Raw genomic sequence first — 21,360 nt, forward strand, 5'->3', positions numbered from 1 at the left:
AAATTACTAAATATATTAGTATCATTCCTTTCTAGATTTCATTCTGTATTAGTTTACTTTACTCACAATAAAGGACAACAGCAGTTGGGTAATATAATGTAAAATATAAATCAGAAACACAGAACTGAAAAAAATTATGATAATAGATGTAACTGAAACCTACTGGGAGTCAAAAGAAATTACTTAAAACACATTTTAGTATCATGTGCTACTAAATCAAATAACAAAGTACAATTTCTAAAGACTACAAGTGAGTGTAGCATTGATCTCTAGACAGATTTCCAGAAACTGATTATGTCCCTGTACAAAATATAGTTCATGTTTTGTTTGTTTGTTTGATAAAGGGAATGATTTATTACATTCTGATATAGCATTTCCTTATTTTAACTTTCAATCTTATCTGAAAAGTTACAAACAACATGTTTCTAAATTATATAATATATGTATGGAAAATATCTAGATATTGTCAGCAGCTCCTTGGACAGCAATACAGTCACAAGGTTTTTCGGCACAGCTTAACTAAAAATTGCTACACCGCTAAAATAAAGCATGTCTCTATTTCTCAACTTTCCCCTGTATAAATAAAGACCATTTTTATTCTATGTATGGCCCTTCAGAGTGAAAGCCATTCAAACATCTTTCAACTATTACAACATATGTGTATTTGCTGAGTGTGGAACACAATACAGACTGTCATACTACCGTGTAAGTACTATTCAGAGAATGACGGCTATTTCTTAAGGTACAACAGTAACCAAAGAAAACACAACACTACCATCAGTGTCCTGAGTAGTTGTAATTTGTCTTGTTTCCAAATACACACTTTACAATCTTACATTTCTTCTAACTGTTGGGATCATAATTTAATTTCTTGTCCTGACAGGACATGTTCAATAAAAGATTTCACTGACATACTATCAAAGAAACCAAGAAGGAAGGAACAAGACTGTGGGAAGAAAGAGGAAATACACAAGACAGTCTGTGCAGTAAGAGTGTATGTAACACCTAGACTTGCTCAGCAATCCACACATAGAAGGAGTGTTTACCACAGTCTCACTGAAAGGATATACCAGTTCTTCTTTTAGTTATGCTCTACGGAATTGCATAAACATTGAGAAATCTAGAAATAGACATACACATGCACATATAAAAATTATTGTCAGTGTATAAGTTACTGCTGCCCTGGGACTGCAATAATTTATGTAACATCTGTTTTCATATTTTTCTAATTTTTTTCCTAATTAACATGCATATTTAATGCATAAATGCTCAGACCATCTCTTTTTTCTGCTGACTGTGCCTCTTTATTTTTGAAGTTGTGCACTCCTAGGGAGAATACAGGATAGATGGAAACCAAAATCTTATTGAAAGCACTAATTTTAAAATGTAAACAACAGTACTAAACCAATTTTCAAGAAAATACTACAACCTTAAGAGTTTTCACAAGAACATTTCAATTTGCTAACAATAGTCTTAGAGTATAAACTAAGGTCCAAGTACCAAAAGGTAACATAAAAGCACAATTTCAGTATTATATTGATCTTTCCTATTTTTTCCAACTTTTATAAGAGTTGAAAACTTTTTATAACATCTCTGATTTCCTGTCTTTGTAAATTTTGGTAGCATTTAAAAATTTTTATACCTTAGGCAACTAACATAAAAAAATACATTCCATGTCGTAAACATCAAGAAGTATGCAACCAACTTTATCTTTCTTAAATTGTAAACTTCAAATACTGTCCAGATGCAAGGAAAGGGGAAAGTTTTTACTCTAAGTCATTCAAGTACAATCAACTTCTAAAAGCTCACCATCTGCACTTGGAAATTCAAAATGCAAAGTACTACTAGTCTTTATTTAAGTAAAATTAGAGGCCAATCAAACCAATGCTACAATAACAAACATTGCCAAATAACAATGCTAAACACGCCAACATGGTGACTTTGTGTGTACTTACCTCACTTTAGGAATTAACCACTTTGTATTGGATTTAATTGCCTAGTTATGTACTTTGGTCAGTCATTTAATATTTCTCATCTGCTGCCAGGGCTGTTCTAGGCCTTACAGACACTGAAATTGGCTCAGCCCTCACAGAACTCTCAATTTATTTGGGGAAACAGTCTCCAACAACCACGCGAATACATAATTAGAGACAAATGCTATTAAAAATACGGGAGATATGAGAGATTTCCCGCCATGAGATTTTGTAACAGGAGACTTGACTTAGCTCAGAGGGCAGCAAAGACCTCAAGAAAGACTGTCTGAGACGAGATCTGAAAGGGACAGGGAGCGTCCCAGAGTGGACCCGTCAAATGCAAAGGTCTAAAGCAGGTACGAGATAAGCACATAAGGTCAGAAGAGAGGAGCAGGAGGCCAGGCAGCTGGAGAGGGAGTGCCCATGAAACAAAAGGGGCAGAACAAGTCAATAAGGCAACGTTCCTGAAGGGTTTTAAATAAGGCATGACATTCAACTGTATTTTGAGAAAATATCAAATTTGGCTGAACCATGGAGTGAGGCAGGGGAGGTACAGGACAGGAGGGAGGTGACAGCAGCGGAGACTAAGGTGATGATGGTGCAGGTGAAGATGGAAAGGCAGAAGGAGACTTGGGGGTAACAATCAGCAGAATTCAGTGAAAGGTTAGAGTTTGTGGATGATGTGGCTGGATACAATTCCATCCACTGGGGGAAGGAAGGGTGCAGGTGTCGGAAGAAAGAGCCCAGGTTTAGAGTTGGACATGCCAAGGGGTTAGCAGACAGAAGTGCCCTGAGGCATTTCAGTATGCACATCTGGAGCTACAAGAAGAGTGTGGAGCTTTAAGAGGAGTCTGGGATAGCACCAAATTTAGAATTTACCAGGATATGGGTACTAAAAAAAATAACTGAAGAAAAGAGGCATATATTATTTTCCCAATGGAAAACCCCTTCACATGCCTAGTATCTTCCTAGCTACCAACCACATCAGAATAGGAAAACCTATATTTCCTTATCTGATAAACTCATTTATCCTAAAATTGGTTAACTCCATAAGGCATATTTGCCTTGCCTTAAGTTGCTGAAAAATGGTCATCATTTATTAGACTGCCTACTCTGGGACAGAACTATAAAAATATGCTGAAGCTCTCTAAAAATATGGTTCAGATGATTAATCCTCACAATAACCTTACAATTTTACAATCATCATGCCTGCTCTTCAGATGAGGACACTGAAGTTTGGGAAGGTATGAAGTCACTGGTAAAGCCAGTAAGTGACAAAGGCACACTTCCAACCCAAGGCACCCTGAACCCACAGCTCGCTAAAAAAGTATGGCTGAGAGTCTGGGCTTTATGAAAACTGTGAGCCATGTTGTACACCTGAAACTTACATAATACTGTAAATCAGAAAGAGTCTGGGCTTTAAAATCAAATCAACCTCAGTTCAAATCCTGGTCCCAGAAGACCAGTTAAGCCCTCTTACGTTTCCTCACCTATAATTCCTCCCGTGCTAGAAAGCAGTAACGTATTAGGACACATGTGAAGGCTCTGGGCTGGGCATCACCAGTAACATGACGTGTTCCTTCACCACAGGAGCGTCAGCCGAAAGAGGACTCGGAACTAAGCTTGACCCTGGTGGCTCTGGAGAGCTCCCAGCACTGGGCACGGCAGGTCATCAGGACAGCCGCCTCAGCTCACCCCTGTTCCTCCTCCACCTCGGGACCAGTAGCTTCCATTGGAAGAGAGGAAGCCAGTGTCCTAATGCTGTCAGCAGAGAATTCAGCAGCGGTTCTATAACTTCGGTGTGCGTAAAAATCACCTGAGAAGCTTCCTAAAATAGAGATTCCTAAGCAGACCCTACCAAAGATTCAGATACAGCAGTGGGACAACAAACACTTTCCATTTTCCAGGCAAGCAATTGGTAGATTATTTGTTGAACATATATAGTACTTTACTTAGTCCAATTAAGTTATACCCAACTTAAATATAAAAATTTCAAGTATGTTTTCTGAACAACTGTCAAGGTTCCTTTTTCAATAGAAAGAGGGATGATTTTTTAAAAAGCAGTTTTAACTATACACAAAATGTCTCCATCAAATTTGATTTTCCTTAATACAGATTTTACTCTTGTGATGAAAACTAAGTCATTTAGGGATTTACATGTCAAGAGACACAGGAACATTTAAGTGAGATGAATGGTTCAGAAGGAAAATTTTATTGCAAAAGTTAACCACTGGTTAAACAAAACATATTGTTGATTAGTAAAGAATCTTAAAAATATATAAGAAGGCCTAATACAGTTACAGTTCACTCCCTCCCCCAAAAGTGAAGAGCTCACATGTAACCCTTAGTGACACCAACGGATGCTAACATATACTGGTACCAAAGCTGCAATGAAGAAAGGAAACGTCTACTATATTTCCAGATACTCCAGATCACCTAGAAAATTAAAGTATGCCCATCTTCCCTTCTACATGGACTACAACTATCACTGTGGAAGTATGCATTCCAGTCACTGTCCCAGGAGCCCCTCTGACCTGACCTACCAGCACGGCACACTGAGTCAGGGTTGCCCCAACAACATTCCAGAGCCTGAGAGGTTCCAACAAATCCCAGTACTCCAAACTTTCACCCAAGGGTAATTTTTTTTAAAATTGTAATTGACCACTTCTGGGTATATATCTGGAGGGAACTCTAATTCAAAAGGACACATGCACCCGAATGTTCACAGCAGCACTATATACAATAGCCAAGACATGGAAGCAACCTAAATGCCCATCAACAGATGACCGGGTATTTTCTGAATTTTGAAATTTCAAGGTGGATGCTATTCTTTCAAGGCTTATCTGGGAAACTAAATGTGAGCAGTAAAAAGTTTAAAGTTTATTACAGACTGTCTCCTTGTATTCCTTTGAATCAAAGAAAATACCCACTCAGGGTTTTTTTTTTTTTTTTAGCCCATGATTTATATCGGAGACATGATAGAGAAAAGAAAGCTAAGGACAAGAAAAGTTGCTTGAAAAAATACTTTAGTGACAATAACATCAATACTGTATCATGAAACTGATATTTATATGGAATATCTCATTTAATGCTGCCTCACCTACACCACATCCCCCACCAAAACAAACAAAAAACAGCTAAGAAGAACCTAAGGACATTAACTTGCCCATAGTATATGACATTATTTTCTCCCAAACATGCTCATTTTTCATAAACCATAGTTGGTAGCAAGCTAGATCCCAAGCTACCATTAAGTTCCAGACAAAACAGAGACAAAAGTATGTATGACAAAAGAAGAGAAAAACTCTTGTGATCTGAGGGTTCTATCTTCTAGTACTGCTCTTGATGCCAACACAGTCTCTCTTTTCTACACCCTGATTCAATTAGGATCAAGCTCTGACAAGTTCAAATTAGCTTCCGAATAAGAAACAGATTAGTCTCAATCACTCTATTTAAATAAACCAAAAGAAGTCAGGTCATTTCTGAGAGCTGCTTTCGGCACCCGAGAACGGTTCACTCCAATCTCAAAGACTAGTCTAAATGCCCCATGAAAAGTTAGAGAATTTCAGGAACTGTGGTTTCCCTAAGAAAGCTGCCGATTCAACCTGACTCCAAGAGATGAACAATTCTGTCAGCATGTGCTGGGCTCTGTGAATTTCCTGTGGCAGACATGAGGCACAGACATCCTTCACAGCACAATAAGGACACAAACATATTTGCAATTAAAGTATTCCCTTCTTTTCAGTATGCTCCTGTAACTAAGAAAAAATACATAAAATTTTTGAAATTATTTTAGATTAAACAGGCTGAAACTTTAAATATTATCCATAATTTTATTTCATATTCTAAATTCTCAGTTCCAGACTTATTAAATTATTCCACATCTCATTAACTACTCCTCCTTATGTTATTCCATTTGTTTCAGAGTTCTTTTCTTTTCTTTTAATCAATTGCCTTTTTGTAACATCACCTGCCTGTCACCTTTTATCCAACAAACACTGTAATTTATCTTGCTCAAACTGCAAAAGAAAAACTCAACCGCAGTTGATTGCACTGCAGGAAAGCCTATGTAAAGTAGTCGCTGTCCCAAGTTCTTCCAGAATTCTGAGGCAGCTCTGGTTCTCAGAAAACACAGTGCACAGAAGTAATTAAAACCAGAGAGAGAACAGATAAGTTAGCTCTACAAAGGACTCAATTATTTGCCACACATATTTTTTCTGCTCTGTAGCTCGTGACTTTCCCATCACTTACTTTACTACCAAACTACTGTTCCTTTATTGATCGCACTGCCTATTAGCTCCTTCTCAAAAAGAAATAAAAGAAATCTAAACTGGGTAATGCTGTGAGTCATTAGTAGCATAGAAAAATGGTGGAATCAATTATCAGGTACTTAGTGAGGATCTGAGAGGCAATTCCAGTGGTGGGATTGGGTACTAACAACCAAACCAGCACAGCAGCTACAGGAAGAGGACTGAGAGACAAAACTTGAAAAAATGGTGGTACCTGACACAGAAATGGAAGAAAATTTCCAAGGTTTCTAATTTAGCACTTAGGCAGATTATTTGTGCCATGAAAGGAATTTAAAAAAAAAAAAAGGCAGGAGGAGAAACGGATTAGAAAAACGGTTCATCAAGAGATAAAGCATGTACTGTATGTTTCACTGCATATTTTTGCCTACTTCAGTTAGCTTGCACCCCTGGAAAAGCTATGTCGAGGACAAAAGAAGTAACAAATGATCTCAATTTTACTTCTGCTCACTTTTGTCACAAATAATCTGAATTCACTGACTAAAATGAAGTTAAGAAAATAGATAACACCACTGATTCCACAAGTATTTGAGATTTCATCTTATTTTAGAACGTCTCCTTAGTTGTAAACACACTAGTGCAAGTTGAAAAGTATCTCCAATTGATTACTCTCTTTAAAAGCTGACAACTTGTGGTCTCTGTAATTCATATAATACCTCACTTTGAGCTACTTATAGGTACAAATAATCCAGCTGAATTTAAAGATTCCAAGCAATATTATTATTATGGTCTCAATTGCAAAGAAATTATAAAACTAAGAATATTCAAAATCCCTTAAGAAAAAATGCTCTGTAAGATTAAAAGATTATAACTGATGAAATGAAAAGAGAAAAATCATAAATATAATAAGTACAGTATACCAAAACTTTTGGTTTATATAAGCAGAATCGGTTACAAAGATTTTTTTTTTAATTCATGTTTTCTACTTTGGATACTGGAAATTAAGCAAGAACTCTCGAGCAATTGGTTAACTACTCTCCAACGGCAGTAGGCCAAATAAAGCACCCAAATCTTAGGACTTAAAAAGAAAAATGCCCAAAGTCAGTCTTCTAAGAAATGATCCTCAAATTCTTCTGTGTTCATCTTTATAGTTATTTCTCTCACCCAAGTTACGTGAAGGGAAGGGTGACAATTAGCTACCATGATCCTACAAGAAGGACAGTTTCAGTAAGGCTGGCTGAAGCCTCCAAACAGGCGGTAACTCAGGTACTTAGGAGGACATCCTTCCCAGCCCTCTGTACGGGACCACTCCTTGCATGAGCGAGTGAACACTGGGCCATCTCCAGAGCAGTGTCTGTGGAGGGAAAAAACTCTGAAGACTAGGATACTTAATCTAAGACCTTGCTGCTTTTAAAACATGGTGGCCTAACAGTCATTAAATTACCTCTACCTTTCATTGAAAACTTTTAGGAATGCCCTATTTAAAGACTACCAATATGTAAAATGTGCTTGTATACTAAAACCTGCCCTTCTGAGCAATGTCTGATGACATTAATTTCTCAGCCCAGGTTACCTGGGCTGGGTGTCAAGGTGGGAAGAGGATGTCCTCGAAGACTCTTCTCTGTTTTAGAAAATGTCATTGTATTTAATTCTCATAACAGCTCTGTGCAAATGTTTTGTTAGTATTCTCTCTCATACAGGTGAAGAAATGTATGCACTGGTAAGTAAACGTATTTAATATCACACAGTTAATAGATGGTATTTAAACTCAGATCTGTGACACTCCACAAGCCATAGCCTTCACACATCGTCATAAGGCCTTTGAGTTTATCTATGAATAATGTAAGTCAAAATCATGTGGTGAATTAACACGACTCCTTTATCTCTACATCTCATTGCAGTGCCTTGGAAACCTACCACTGAGAGGGAGCTTTGTGTCCCCTATAATCAGGGGGACACAAACATAGAAATCTGTGACTCATGGAGCTCAGACATCCATTTTTCTCACTGATTTTCACTCCAAAATACATCATCTCTTGGAATCAGTACTACAAAAAAAAAGCTCTCTCTGAAAATGTACTTAGCCAAGCTCTGGGCTTCAGTCAATGCGACAGGCATTACTTTAATATTAAACTTTCTAAACAACTAATTCCTAGACAGTTTTTAACATGTTATCCTTGACAGATCATAAGTACATATACATTTGAGAATCAGACTTTTTAAATGGTATTCCTTCTCAAATATCCCTAAACCCATTGTGCAGGTGGCCAAAGCCAAAATACACCCTTAGTCTCAGTATAAATATGAGATGAATATACATAAATCCCAGAAAAGTACTATACTAAGAATAAACAATAGCAAATCTTCCAGAAAATTCAGACCTGGCCCAACCTACCCGACTCCCAAAGTTGACATAACCAACTGGAAAGGGTTCCAAAGAGATCATTAAAGTACTTTCTAAAGGCAATGCCAGATTTCCTTATGAAGAACTTGTCACTATTGCCAGAGGGCTAGACTTGTTTTGACACCTAACAGAGTTTCTCAGTCAGAGTAAGTTTAAAAGGGGCAGCAAGTTTTAGACTAAGCCACTTCTTCTAGCTGTCAGAGGAATAATGTCGACCAGAAAACAGAGCGCTGTGGTAATAAGGTTCAATCATGTATACATTACATTACATATAAATTATTTTTAGGAAATAGATATTAATTCTCAAGTATGAGAATTTTTAAAAATAAAGACTAAGTTCAAAAAATATTGTGGTGTTTTTTTTTTAAACTGTGATTCCTCTATTCTGACCCTTAGTAGCTTAATCTATTTGGAGCTCTATTTCTAGGATCCAGTATCTGGTACCTAGAAATCATTTAACATAACTTTATCAATTTGCTAAGCCATGATATTCTGAATTCAATTGAGGCTTCCACGTGCCCAAAACATCCATCTATAGACTGGTACAGTTCTCTTCAGGGCTAATCTTTCTTCCTAAACAAAACCTCTCATCAGAGCAAAACCTGTTCGCAAAGCAGCTGAGCTGCATTTCCAATGGACTGGTCTTCCCAGCTTCATATAATTAACAATCTCAGTGTGTCTTTGCATGAATGAGAGACTATTAACTAATCTTTTTAGAGTCAAGCTCTTAAACTACAATAAATATTAGTAACATAACATTATATACTTTTACAAAACCACGCAATTCAAACATACATAAGCAAATTTACAACACTCTGACGACAATAAACAACAGAAAATCCCCAAATTTTCAGGACTTCAGGTCTTCGCAGAAATGAATTACATACACTAAAAATGTCTAATTTACCTAGCTTTTAGCAACTAGAATTCTGCTCAACAGAACTTTGATTTTTCTCAACTTACAATACCATTTTAATTATCCCACAAAGGTTAAATTATGATCAGAAGAGGAAATTTAGGCACAGAAAACAGACCAAGTATTTTTCAAAGGAATAAGGATAGTCTTTTAGTAACCAGAAAATCTGACCATGTAGGAAAACAAAGTTCAGCAAACATAAGGGTTCATTTTATCAACTCCTATGATTACAGATCAATAGAGTGTGTATTATTTCAGGGAAGCATAATGGTAAATATTAACATGTATATATTAACATGCTCAATTGCAACAGACAATCTCATGAGGTTTCTGTGAGTTAAGCAAAAAAAAAAAAGAAAAAAAAAGAAGGGAGGCTTTGTTAACATCCAATAATGCAATACAGAAATTCTATTTATGCTGTGTGTAATAATAGATGTTTCCATGATACTGAGTAGACTTTTCCACACAAAGACGAAGATCATTCACCAAATTATTGTGACTACTGTATTACATTCTGAAAGAAAATGATAAATCATACCAGCCTGCTCTGTAGTGCCAGGCACATTTATCTTGCTAGTCTCCCTCTTCTAAACTATGATAGACTAGCACACAAGAAAAATAGGTCTCTTATTCCATCACTACCCTAGTGCCCACCTCTGCTCCTTCCCCTCAGAGTCAATCATAAGCTTCTTAGTAGAGTTTAATTTCCCTCAAATATTTTTATTTTATTATTTTACTCAAATCTTTAGTTATCTCTAATATATGGGCCATGAGAACATTATAATTAATGATAATGTAAGATAAAGGACTGATACAAAATTTTAATATGGAAAATTACTATTAGAAATTATTTTGTGGGAATTTTTATATCATAATTTTTGGAATATACAAATGAAACTAAAATATTAGCATAAGAAATGTTTAATATAATTAACTATGAAAGAATGTCCTTCATAAGAGAAAAGTTAAACATAGCACTTTACAACACTAAACCATTATAAGGGTTCAGCTCACACATTTTAAAAATCTTTTTGTAAAAATCCAAACATACACTTTGACAAACAGGTAACTCCTATACTCAACAACAACAACTAACCCCAAACTACTACATCATATCGTGATCCCCAAAAAAGGATCCCAATGTACACCAACAGCTTCAGGTAAAACAGGAAATTCCAATTCTGACTACACTGTGCAACATAGTAAGAAAGAGAAGACTGAGAAGAAATGGCTTAACCAAATTCCTCTCCAACAGTTAATTTAATTTTACTGAGAATGGTTAACCATGGCTTAACCAAATTCCTCTCCAACAGTTAATTTAATTTTACTGAGAATGGTTAACCATGCAAAAACTGCTATAGCTATTAGATTAAAATCAGATATCTTCCAGAATATCTTTTGGAAACTAATACACAGATAATATCCTACAGAAGAAAAGTGATCTAAAAAGCCAGGTAACTATTTAAAAAGTAATAATTTTTTAAACTGTCTTTATTTGCAAGAAATTTAAAAGACTATCATTAGGCTGAGATTGTTATAACCCATTCATACAAACTGCAACTTAAAATATTTCCTCAATAACATCTAGTGTGCACTCTAAAAATTTCTGTATGCAGTAGTGAATAAAAATGGAATGCAAATTTAATTCATTTTAAAATTTTACATAATGAATGTGTGGGGACTTACAGCCTTCCTTCATTATGACCTATACTTTTACTTGAAATTCTCTATAAATTTGAATCCACATTATCCACTTTCTGTGCTCATTCTAATTAATAACTTAATATACCTGCACCTACCTATATATGTTTTCTTTTTTATATTTGAAACCTGTAGTTATCAGAGGTTGTAAAGGAAAAGAAACCAAAGTTGAGCTGAAAGGGAGAGAGAGGTAGAGCACATTTGCAAATTCACAGCTGACCCTCTGACTCCCCCATTTGCTGACTTCTGAAGAGCTACAGTCAGCACCACAATCCCAGGATTCAGGACCTACAGGAGTCAAGCAGAAAAATGACTGCTCAATTCTTGCAGAACAGACTAACAACCTCTTTGTTTATGAAGTTTACTGGAGGCCTTCTTTTACTATTTTATGGAAAAGTTTATATCATAATGTTGGGAAAATAGAAATGAAATTAAAATAATTAGTGTAAAAAATGTTTAATTTAATACAATTAAATATGAGAGAATGTCCTTCAGAAAAGTTAAACATAGCACTTTACAACAGTAAACCTTTATAAGGGTTCAGCTCATACATTTTAAAAATCTATTGGTTAAAATCCAAACATACACTTTGACAAACATTAATTTCTATACTCAACAACAATGACAAATAACCCAAAACTACTAAATCATATCATGACCCCCAAAGAAGGATCCCAATACACACCAATAGCTTCAGATAAAATAGGAAATTCCAACTCTGACTACACTGTGCAACATAGTAAGAAAGAGGAGGAAATAAAAATACAGAAGATAAAATTTTATTTTATTTACAGAAAATAAAAATAAAGATACAAAAATAACAGTTGCCTGTTATGCAACCCACTAGGAGCAAAACTATAGCATCTATTTCCATAGAGTCAGAAAAAGAAAACATTTTGATAATACTCAGCACCATTCATGGTTTTTAAATCAAAATCACATTTTAACCAGAAAACAAGAAAACTACCTTAAAGTGATTAAGTGAATGAAATGCATCTTTCAAAAATCCACAGCAAACATCATACATAATGGTAACACATCAGAAGCACTACCCTCTAAAAAAGAGTAAGACACAGATGCCCACTATCACCACTGTGACTAGAGATTGTACTAAAACTTCCAAGACAGCACAGTAAGATAAAAAATGAAAGGCATAAAGAAGGGAAGAAACAAAGTTGTAATTTTTTCAGTTATGACAGTCAAGACATCAAGATCAATAAACATTTTATTAGATTTAATAAGAGAATTCTGGAAGTTTGGTGGATACATAATAAGGTTTCAGATTTTGATTTAATATGTCTAGTTTCCCTAATTCATGATTCTCTCTCCCTTACTGTGTCTTCCGCAGTTGGGTTAAGTCTTCATTAAGAGTCACCAACCAGAACTACAAGAGTGGTAAGCCCTAACATTTGATAACAATGGGGTAACATACCTCCTTTCTCAGATACGTTGCATTTTCGTCACTTTCTAGACCTATATCAAATTGCTGCTCTAATTAAAATATTCTTTTAGTTGCCATTTGTGGCCAGATCAATCAGAGTAGGCCAGTATTTCTAGATATACTCTGAAATATTTCCAATAGATCCTATTTCTTTCCCATATCAGAATAAATCAGTCACAACTCATTATTCTTACTTAAAATATCACTTTGATGCTGTCGAAATGAGAGCTCTTTGCCAGGTCCCTGCCCACCATGCAGCCTTCCGGATACTTCTGCACTCATTCCTCACTATTTGTTTTCCTGGCATTTTGCTTCCCACATCTGAGTATCGTGTGAAAATCTGAAATGTTTCACTACGTGCTTCCAGAGGGTTCCCACCATTTACAGACACCATTTCATTTAAAAGGGCCTACTCACCTTACTTTTCATTTCCTATTGCTAATTTCGTTTCCAATCCATGACTGATTTTGTAAATTGTCACTTATTTCACATTTTACAAACTTTTTCAAAATTTAGCAAAATATTAGCATTATTTGCCTATTTAACTTTTCAAAAACTCTTCCCACTTTGATTATGGGACATTTTTCTTCAACATTATCTTTACTAAAGTCCAAATCTCTTTTTTTAATAACTCCTGCCCTTTTCAAATTACTGAAATTGTCCTCTCAAATACCAACTGTAATGTCCTTTCCCACGTCTTTATACTCCTTCATTCTCTGCAGTCTTAGTATCCAAGATCTCCTTCCTATAATTCTCTTTCTTCTGTTTCTACAATTTTTTCCCCAGCAGTAGACCCATTCATTTCTGAGCCTTTTCTGATGCTGCCGCCTTGCTAACATACAGGGGGTTCTCCAAGATCTTCCTTTGGCTGAGTCCTTTCTCACTTCATCCATCTTCCTTTTTGTGGCTTAGCAATCTCATTCAAATTTCATGCCATGCCTGCAACTATCACTTTCTGTCCTCATGTCTCTAGGCCTGGCCTGGATCTCAAAAACTAAGACCACAACTGGCATGTACATAACACCCAAAGTAGATGCTGCCAGTTGGTTGGATGATGCCTCAAATGACTTCTCAATGCTGCTCTGGACAGTCACTACCTATTGGATGGAGCCAGCCTGAAGAAGAAACCTCCTTACCAAGTCCAGTCATCCTTAAGTGTGTCCACCTGATCATCCACATCAGCACCTTAGACACAATATATCAAATGCAGAACTTGGTAACTTTCTCCAAAACTTTCTATTCCACCTGCTTCACTTTGTAAGGAAATCTTGGAGTCTTTAATAATTCTCTTTTGTACCTTCAGATCCACTTTGTTGTCAAATCTTACTGAATAACATTGCGGTATCAATCAAATTTGTCTCTTTTTATTCTCCAATGTCATGCCCTAAAATAAGCACTTAATACCTCTTAACAAAGCTGCTAAAACTGCTAGCTTCCTAACTAGCCTCCCATCTGCAGTCCCTTCCCTTTTTCCCCCAATCTTACTAAGTGCTGCAAAAGTAATCTGATCGTCTCACTTACCTATGAGCATCCAATGGCCACTCATATTCTTTATTCTTGCAATCAGTAACCTTGACAATGTAGCTGTTAGGTTACTTCTAATCTTACTTGTATGTCTCCACTTTATATATTCTCTCTTTCCCTCTTCTTCTCCCTCTCTCTATTTTTTTTCTACCAAATATAGCATCTCTATCTTTTACCCATGATGCTTCTTCTGGTTGACAGGGTCTCCCTTTCCTTTGGGCCAGAGGGAACTAGAGAGTGAGGAGATAATCAACACAACCTGATAATGCAGTGGATAAACATGATGAATGATAAAGAACCAAGGAAGATGCTCAGATTTCCAGCTTCTACAATGAGACATATAATGATCCCAGTCAAATAAAATTGGAAGCATTTGAGGAGGGGGGTTAAAACTTATATTGTGAAATGCTTGTGAAAATTCAAAATGGAAATGGACACCATGTCAGGTGGACATGCAGATCTTGGATCTCAGAAGACAGGTGTAAACTAGAGATGTTTCTCTCAGAGTAACTGTAATAGTTATCTATAACTGTAATGATAATTTAGCTCAATTGTTTGCTTAGAAAGCTAATATACATAAAGTTCAAAAAGAAGATAGAATAGAACCTTTAAAAGAGGCCTAGAACATGCCATTAGAAGCCAAGTAGAGAAGGAAGAACTAGAAGACTGACAAGGAACAACAGAAGAATGCGACTTTACAGAAGCTGAGGGGGGCAAGCATGTTTAGAAGAAGGCATGGTCTGCAATGCTGAATGCTACTAAGAGGAAGAGTAAGAAAGTAAGACAAAGATAGGGGAAAAGCGTCCCGTTACACTTAATAACATAAAGTCTTGAAGGTGGCCTTAGTTTGGACAATGGAGAAACCACTGGAATTGTTTGAGGAGTGAAAGTGAGAGGTGAGGAAGTGAAAGTGAACAGTTGGCAGGTAGGGACAACTCCTTCAAAAACTTTGGCTGTGAAAGGGAAGAGAGCTGTAATAGACAGTGATACATGACAGTGCACGTAAATACACACATAAGTGCTCCGAGTGCCTCTGAAACCCTCTGAACAGTGCAGCAGCTCATGCAGTTCTCTTTCCTTCCACTGACAGTTCCCAATGTAACACCATTCATCCCTACTAAAGTCAGGAATAAGGCAAGAATGCCCACTATGACCTCTGTTACTTTTTTCTGCACATATTAGTCATTAAAATCAAACCACTAGAATTGTACAAAAAAAAAAAAAAGAAAACTATTTGCAGATGACTTGATGCAGATGACATGGAAAGCCCTAGAAAATCAATGATGAAACTTAAAAAAATAGAATTCAGCATGGTAGCAGTATATAAAATAAACATGCAAAAAAAAATCAGTAACACTCGCATATACAAAAAAAAGATAGGATATATAATAAGTCTCATTTAAAACAGTAATAAAAATATTAAATACTTAGACAGAAATATACAAAACCTACATGAAGAAGAATAAACACTTTTCAAACACACAAAAGTAGGCTTTAAAAAGAAATTAGTTGTCCTTGGTTAGGATGTCTCAACATCAATATGTCAAAAATTTACAAATTTAACTGGGCTCGACAATTTGTTTTTCAAGTTCAAGTGGAAAAGCTCAGGCAAAGCTAGGAAAACATTAAAAAGAAATAGATATTGGGGGGGCTCTCATTAAAAGATACTAGACAATAAAACATATGACAAAGCCTCTACAATTAAGCCAGCATGGTGCTTCTGGGTGAACAGACAGACCAATGAGACAGAACAGAAAGTCCAAAAATAGACTGAGCCATGATAAAGGTGACATCCCAGAACACTGGTACAAGAATAGTCTTTTTTTTATCATTGATACATGCATCCCAGTGTTCATAGCAGCACTATTCAATATAGGTAAGACATGGAAACAACCTAAATGTCCATCAACAGATGACTGGATAAAGAAGTTGTGGTATATATACAGAATGGAATACTACTCAGCCATAAAAAAGAATAAAATGCCATTTGCAGCAACATGAATGGACCTGGAGATTGTCATACTAAGTGAAGTAATCCAGAAAGAGAAAGAAAAATACCATATGATATCATTTATATGTGTAATCTTAAAAAAAAAGACACAAATGAATTTATTTACAAAACAGACTCACAAACACAGAAAACAAACTTATGGTTACCAGGCCAGGGGTGGGGGGAAAGGTGGGAAATGGGAGGTGGAAGGATAAAGTGGGATTATCAGATACCAACTACTATACATAAAATAGATAAACCAGGTCCTACTGCATAGCACAGGGAATGATATTCAATATCTTACAATAACCTGTAATGAAAAAGAATGTGAAAAGGAATATATGTATGTATAACTGAATCACTATGCTCTACACTAGAAATTCATACAACATTGTAAACCAACTATTCTTCAATTAAAAAAAGAAACCAAGAATGGTCTTTTTAGCAATTGGATAGACATTGGCGGGGGGGATAAAAATCTGATCTGTTCCTCACATCACACACAAAAATAAACTCTAAACGGATCAGAGATTTAAATGAAAAAAAAAATGAAACTACACAAGTACTTTTCTAAAAAGCTGAGTTCCTCGTATAAGCTGGGAATTTATAAAAGTCTTTCTAACTAGAACTGAAATACAAACACAAAACTTTTACATGACAAAAAAAATACCACAAGCAAAACTCAAAAGAGAGATGATAAATTGGAGAAGATATCTGCAGTATAAATCACTGATAAATAGCTAATATCACTACAAACAACTTTCAAAAAGATCAAACATCCTATAGAAAGTGGTTTTTAAACATATGAAAAGACATTCAACTCCACTCATAGTAAGATGAAATGGAAATTAAATGTACACTGAGGCACCATTTCTCATTTATCAGACTGGAGAAAATTCAAAAGTTCTACAGTACACTCTGTTGGCAAGGCTGTGGGGAAACAGGTCCTGCCAGACATCACTAGTGGAAATGCAAAATGGTACAACCGCACACAAGCGACCTGGGCAATATTCAATAAAACTACATAAGCATTTACTCTTTGAAGTAGTGCTCCCACTTCCAGGAGGTTACCCTGAGGATAAACCGGCAACATTATGAAAATACATAAACACGATGATACTTGGCACAGCATTATCTGTAATGGCAAAATATTGGGAATTTTTTCAATACCCATGCATAAGAGACTGGTTGAATGGTACATACACAAGATAAAGTAGTAAGCATTTGTAAAAATGAATGAATGAGAAATCTCTATAAACTGATGTGAAGTGATTTCCAAGAGATACTGATAAATAAAAAATTGCAGAAGAGCATTTATTGTATGCTACATTTAGTAAGAAAGGGGAAATAAAAAATGCAGGAAAAATTTTCTGCTTATCTTTATAAAAGGAAGGATGAATTAAAAAACAGTAAAGTTGGTTACCTATAAAGGATGGAGTAAATGGGGGACATGGATGGATGTTTTCATCCCATTTTATTTTTTGGAAAAGTAAATAATTTTTATATATTCAAAAAATTAAATCAACAAGGACATGAAGCTGAAAGAAAACTAAAATGAGGGAACTCAATTGTTATATTTCAAATTAATACCATATCCACACATAAGTGATAAAAAAGAAAGAAGAAATCCAAGTTAATTATGAGGAGAGCACTGATTATATGTACTCACAGATCTGACTGGGGCAAGGAGGGAGAACTGCAAACAAATCTTGAACTCTTTCTAGTAAACTTGTTTGTTTCACTGCTATAATGAACCAATTCTGAAACATTTTACATCTATTATTGAGTTGTACAAATAAGTTAATAAGTTAATGTGTTCTTCCTGTGAAAGAAGGGATGTATAAATATGGAAAAGTGGAAAACCAGCAAGAACCCTCAGGAGATGGATTAGAACTAGAGATAGTGGTATGAATAAAGATCTCTAAAATGCATACATATATGTTTATCCGTAAGAATGTCTGTGTTTTATATGCATGTATCAATATAAATGTACATATACATATGCCTATGCTTCCTAGATCTCTCCTCTAAAAAGCCTAGACCCACAGCAATGAGTGTAGTCCACAAGCAATCAGAACACTAGTGCTCAGAGCTTGGTCCCCCAGTTAAAACAATCCAAGCTCTTCAGAGAAATGGTTGACAAGAGCCACAGGGGTAGAACACATCAGAGGTAAGTCTGTGACATCTTGCTTTGCCAGAAAGTAAGGAGGCACTCAAAAATGTGATGGGGGAATGCCTGCACTTTCTACTAACCAAACCTGGACAATCTGGGCACCCAAATAATTGAGTAAAGAATGATCAACCATTGAAAAGAGCAGATATCCATGAGCTCATACCAAGATAAATGACTGAATGATTAAGTAAGTGAATCAATCAATCAGTCAATCAGAATGGTTTCTGCTTAGAGTAGAATGCTGATGCTAACTGGAAGGAGGGCTGGAATTGGAACGTCAGCAGTCTGCAGTCATTATTTTAAAAAAACTGTACCAGGCAAGAATCATCAATAGATGCTAAATCTAGGTGAAAATTTTGATGCTGAGCAGGATATTTGCATGATCTTCAAGTGCTTCCCCACTGACTGCTTATTATAGTTACAAGGGGAAGAAAAAAAACTTTTAACTCTTCAGTGGAGAATCTGATAACACTCTGGCTAAATGATCAAAATTAACATTACCAACATGCCTGCAGGTGTGCTATCCTGAGAAGGCTACAACATCATTCATAAGGTATTCTGTTTGGAATAAATAACCCGAATCTAATCATGAGGAAACAGCAGACAATCCCAAATGAGGAGTGACAGATAAACACACAGATAGGCAAATGAAGGACTGTATCATTAAAAAATGTCAATGTCATAAAACACAAAGAAAGGCTATATAACCATCTCAAATTAAAGAAGGCACAAGAGACATGGCAACTAAATGCCATCCTTGGTCCTAGACTGGATTCTCATCGAAGGGAAAAAAATGCTTACATAGGAATATTGCTGGATTATATGACAAATTTGGAATACGGATGATAGATTAAATACTAGTATTAAATTTACTGAACCTGATGATTGTACTATAGTTATGGAAGAAAACATCCCTATTAGGAAATATACACTGACATACTTTCAGACATAAATGCAATCTCTGTTCAAACCATTCAGGAAAAATAATTGAGACAGTCCATGTGCGTGCGTGCTGAGAGAGGAAGCGATGGGAAGCACCTTCGTGATAAACAAGGCAAAATGTTAACAGTAGGCGAATCTAGGTAAAGATTATACTATTCTTACTGTTACAACTCTTCCATAAGTTTGAAATTATTCTTAAGTATTTTTAAACCATCCACTTACTAGTTTTCCTGCCATGTTATTCCTATGTTACAGTTGAAGAGGGTGAGGCCTCATGATGTGAAGAAATGAGGAGGAGAGCCCAGTTCGTCTTACTCCAGAGTCAGTACTGATTTTAACTATCACAATGCACTGCATTTGGGGGGTTAGACTCATCGTCACCTTTAGCTCTAAGATGTCCAAGGTGGTTTGGTCTGCCCTGTTATATTCTGAAATTCTCTCCTGTCTTTCCCGTTCCCCCAGCTGCAGGCCCCAATTGCTACAGCTGCATCCTGTTGCTGGCTCTCCAGCACACAGTGCACTGACCAAGTTAACTTTTTACAGATCCCTTGGGAAAATCCAATGTTCTGGATTTTAGCTCTCATCCATTTACTGGGATATACTACATTCCAATAAGCACCTGGAGGGCAGACCTGTATCTTTCTCACTATTATATGCCCAATGTCAAGTGTAGAGCCTACTTTATTTAGGGATTTCAGTTCCCACTCATTGTACTGAAATGTTTAACTTGCTTCATCGCTCTTGGGTTCCCTCATTCTTGCCAACACTGGGAACATTCAATTTCCTTCCTACCATTTGCCACCAAATTTGACTGGGATCTAGTCAACATTCACTTTCTAAAAGGTGCTATCTCAATAATTCCAGCTCTGGAAATGTCTGCCACACTCAATTCCTTCAGTACACAACGGCTGTGCCGGTATCTTTTGCACTTAAATAACAATATTGGAAAGTGTGTTTTATGTGGCATAACATCATGAGAATTTCAAAAGTTTACTTCATCTCTTATTTTGATTAAGAAAAACAAATACTGGAAAGAAGCCAGAGTGTGTATATGCTAAAAGAAAAGATAATAATGGTTGTGTTAAAAAAATGAAAACACAAGGATGCTGGATGCTATGGTCAAGTAAATTTGGAAAATGCTAAATTGAATTAGGTTACGCTAGGTTCTCAGATCTTTTAACACAGACCAATGTACACTGCGATTCTGCTAGAGAGGAGCCAAGTGTACAGTGCTATCCACTTCCTTCCAGGCACTCATTATACTCAGAGCATGTCCCGCAAAATACGTACCATAGAATATACTTTGGAAATGCTGACTACACTATTACTGAGAGAAAACATCAGAATATCAAGAACTTGATGAGACAATTAAAAACCAAGAGAAACCAACTGCTTACCATTAGCAGTCATGTGAAGCATCCCACGTATAGTACAGTGTAGCTACTGATTCCAATTGTAATTACTTAATGACCAAAACCCTGTGAGTTCCAGATCAAATACTTTTCTACTTCGGGGCCCTGTAAAATTCTGATGTGAACTTCCTAATGCCTCCTCCGGCTCCCGAACTGCAGACGACAAATTCCAACTGGCACCCCACAACTGAAACACACACATACAGAGCCAGTGAGAAGCCATTATAACAGTGCTTCTCAAATTTTAATGTGGATACAAATCACCAGGGAACTTTGATTAAAATGCAGATTCTGATATAGTCGGGAGTGGGGTTAGCCCAATATTCTGTATTTCTAGCAAGCTCTCAGGTAGCATCAGTGCTGTTGAAGTAGGGGCTTCATTTTGGGTGAGTTTTGGGCACTTTACGACAAAAGAGAGGCCCCTAACTTGTAAGTATCCAATAGCTATCTTTCAAACTGCTTTTCACAGGTCTAATTCTCCCAAATGAAAACAAGCTTTCATTCATTTATAAAAATAGAAACTGTGTACAATAAAAAGAAGACACTAAAATCATTATCATCTGCTACCAATTATTTTTCTTTAGAAATGGCAGTTTCCAGCAGATAGCCATGTAAGTACATGCATTTATACAAAATC

General features: G+C 36.2%; 1 protein-coding gene across 2 annotated transcripts in view; it reads right to left on the bottom strand.

The window, feature by feature from the left end:
* Positions 1 to 21,360, bottom strand: part of TBC1D5 (TBC1 domain family member 5) — a 497,763-nt gene that overhangs the window by 376,202 nt on the left and 100,201 nt on the right. The gene's annotated exons all lie outside the window — the stretch shown is intronic.

Source organism: Vicugna pacos, chromosome 1 (assembly GCF_048564905.1).
Source record: "Vicugna pacos chromosome 1, VicPac4, whole genome shotgun sequence".
NCBI lineage: Eukaryota > Metazoa > Chordata > Mammalia > Artiodactyla > Camelidae > Vicugna > Vicugna pacos.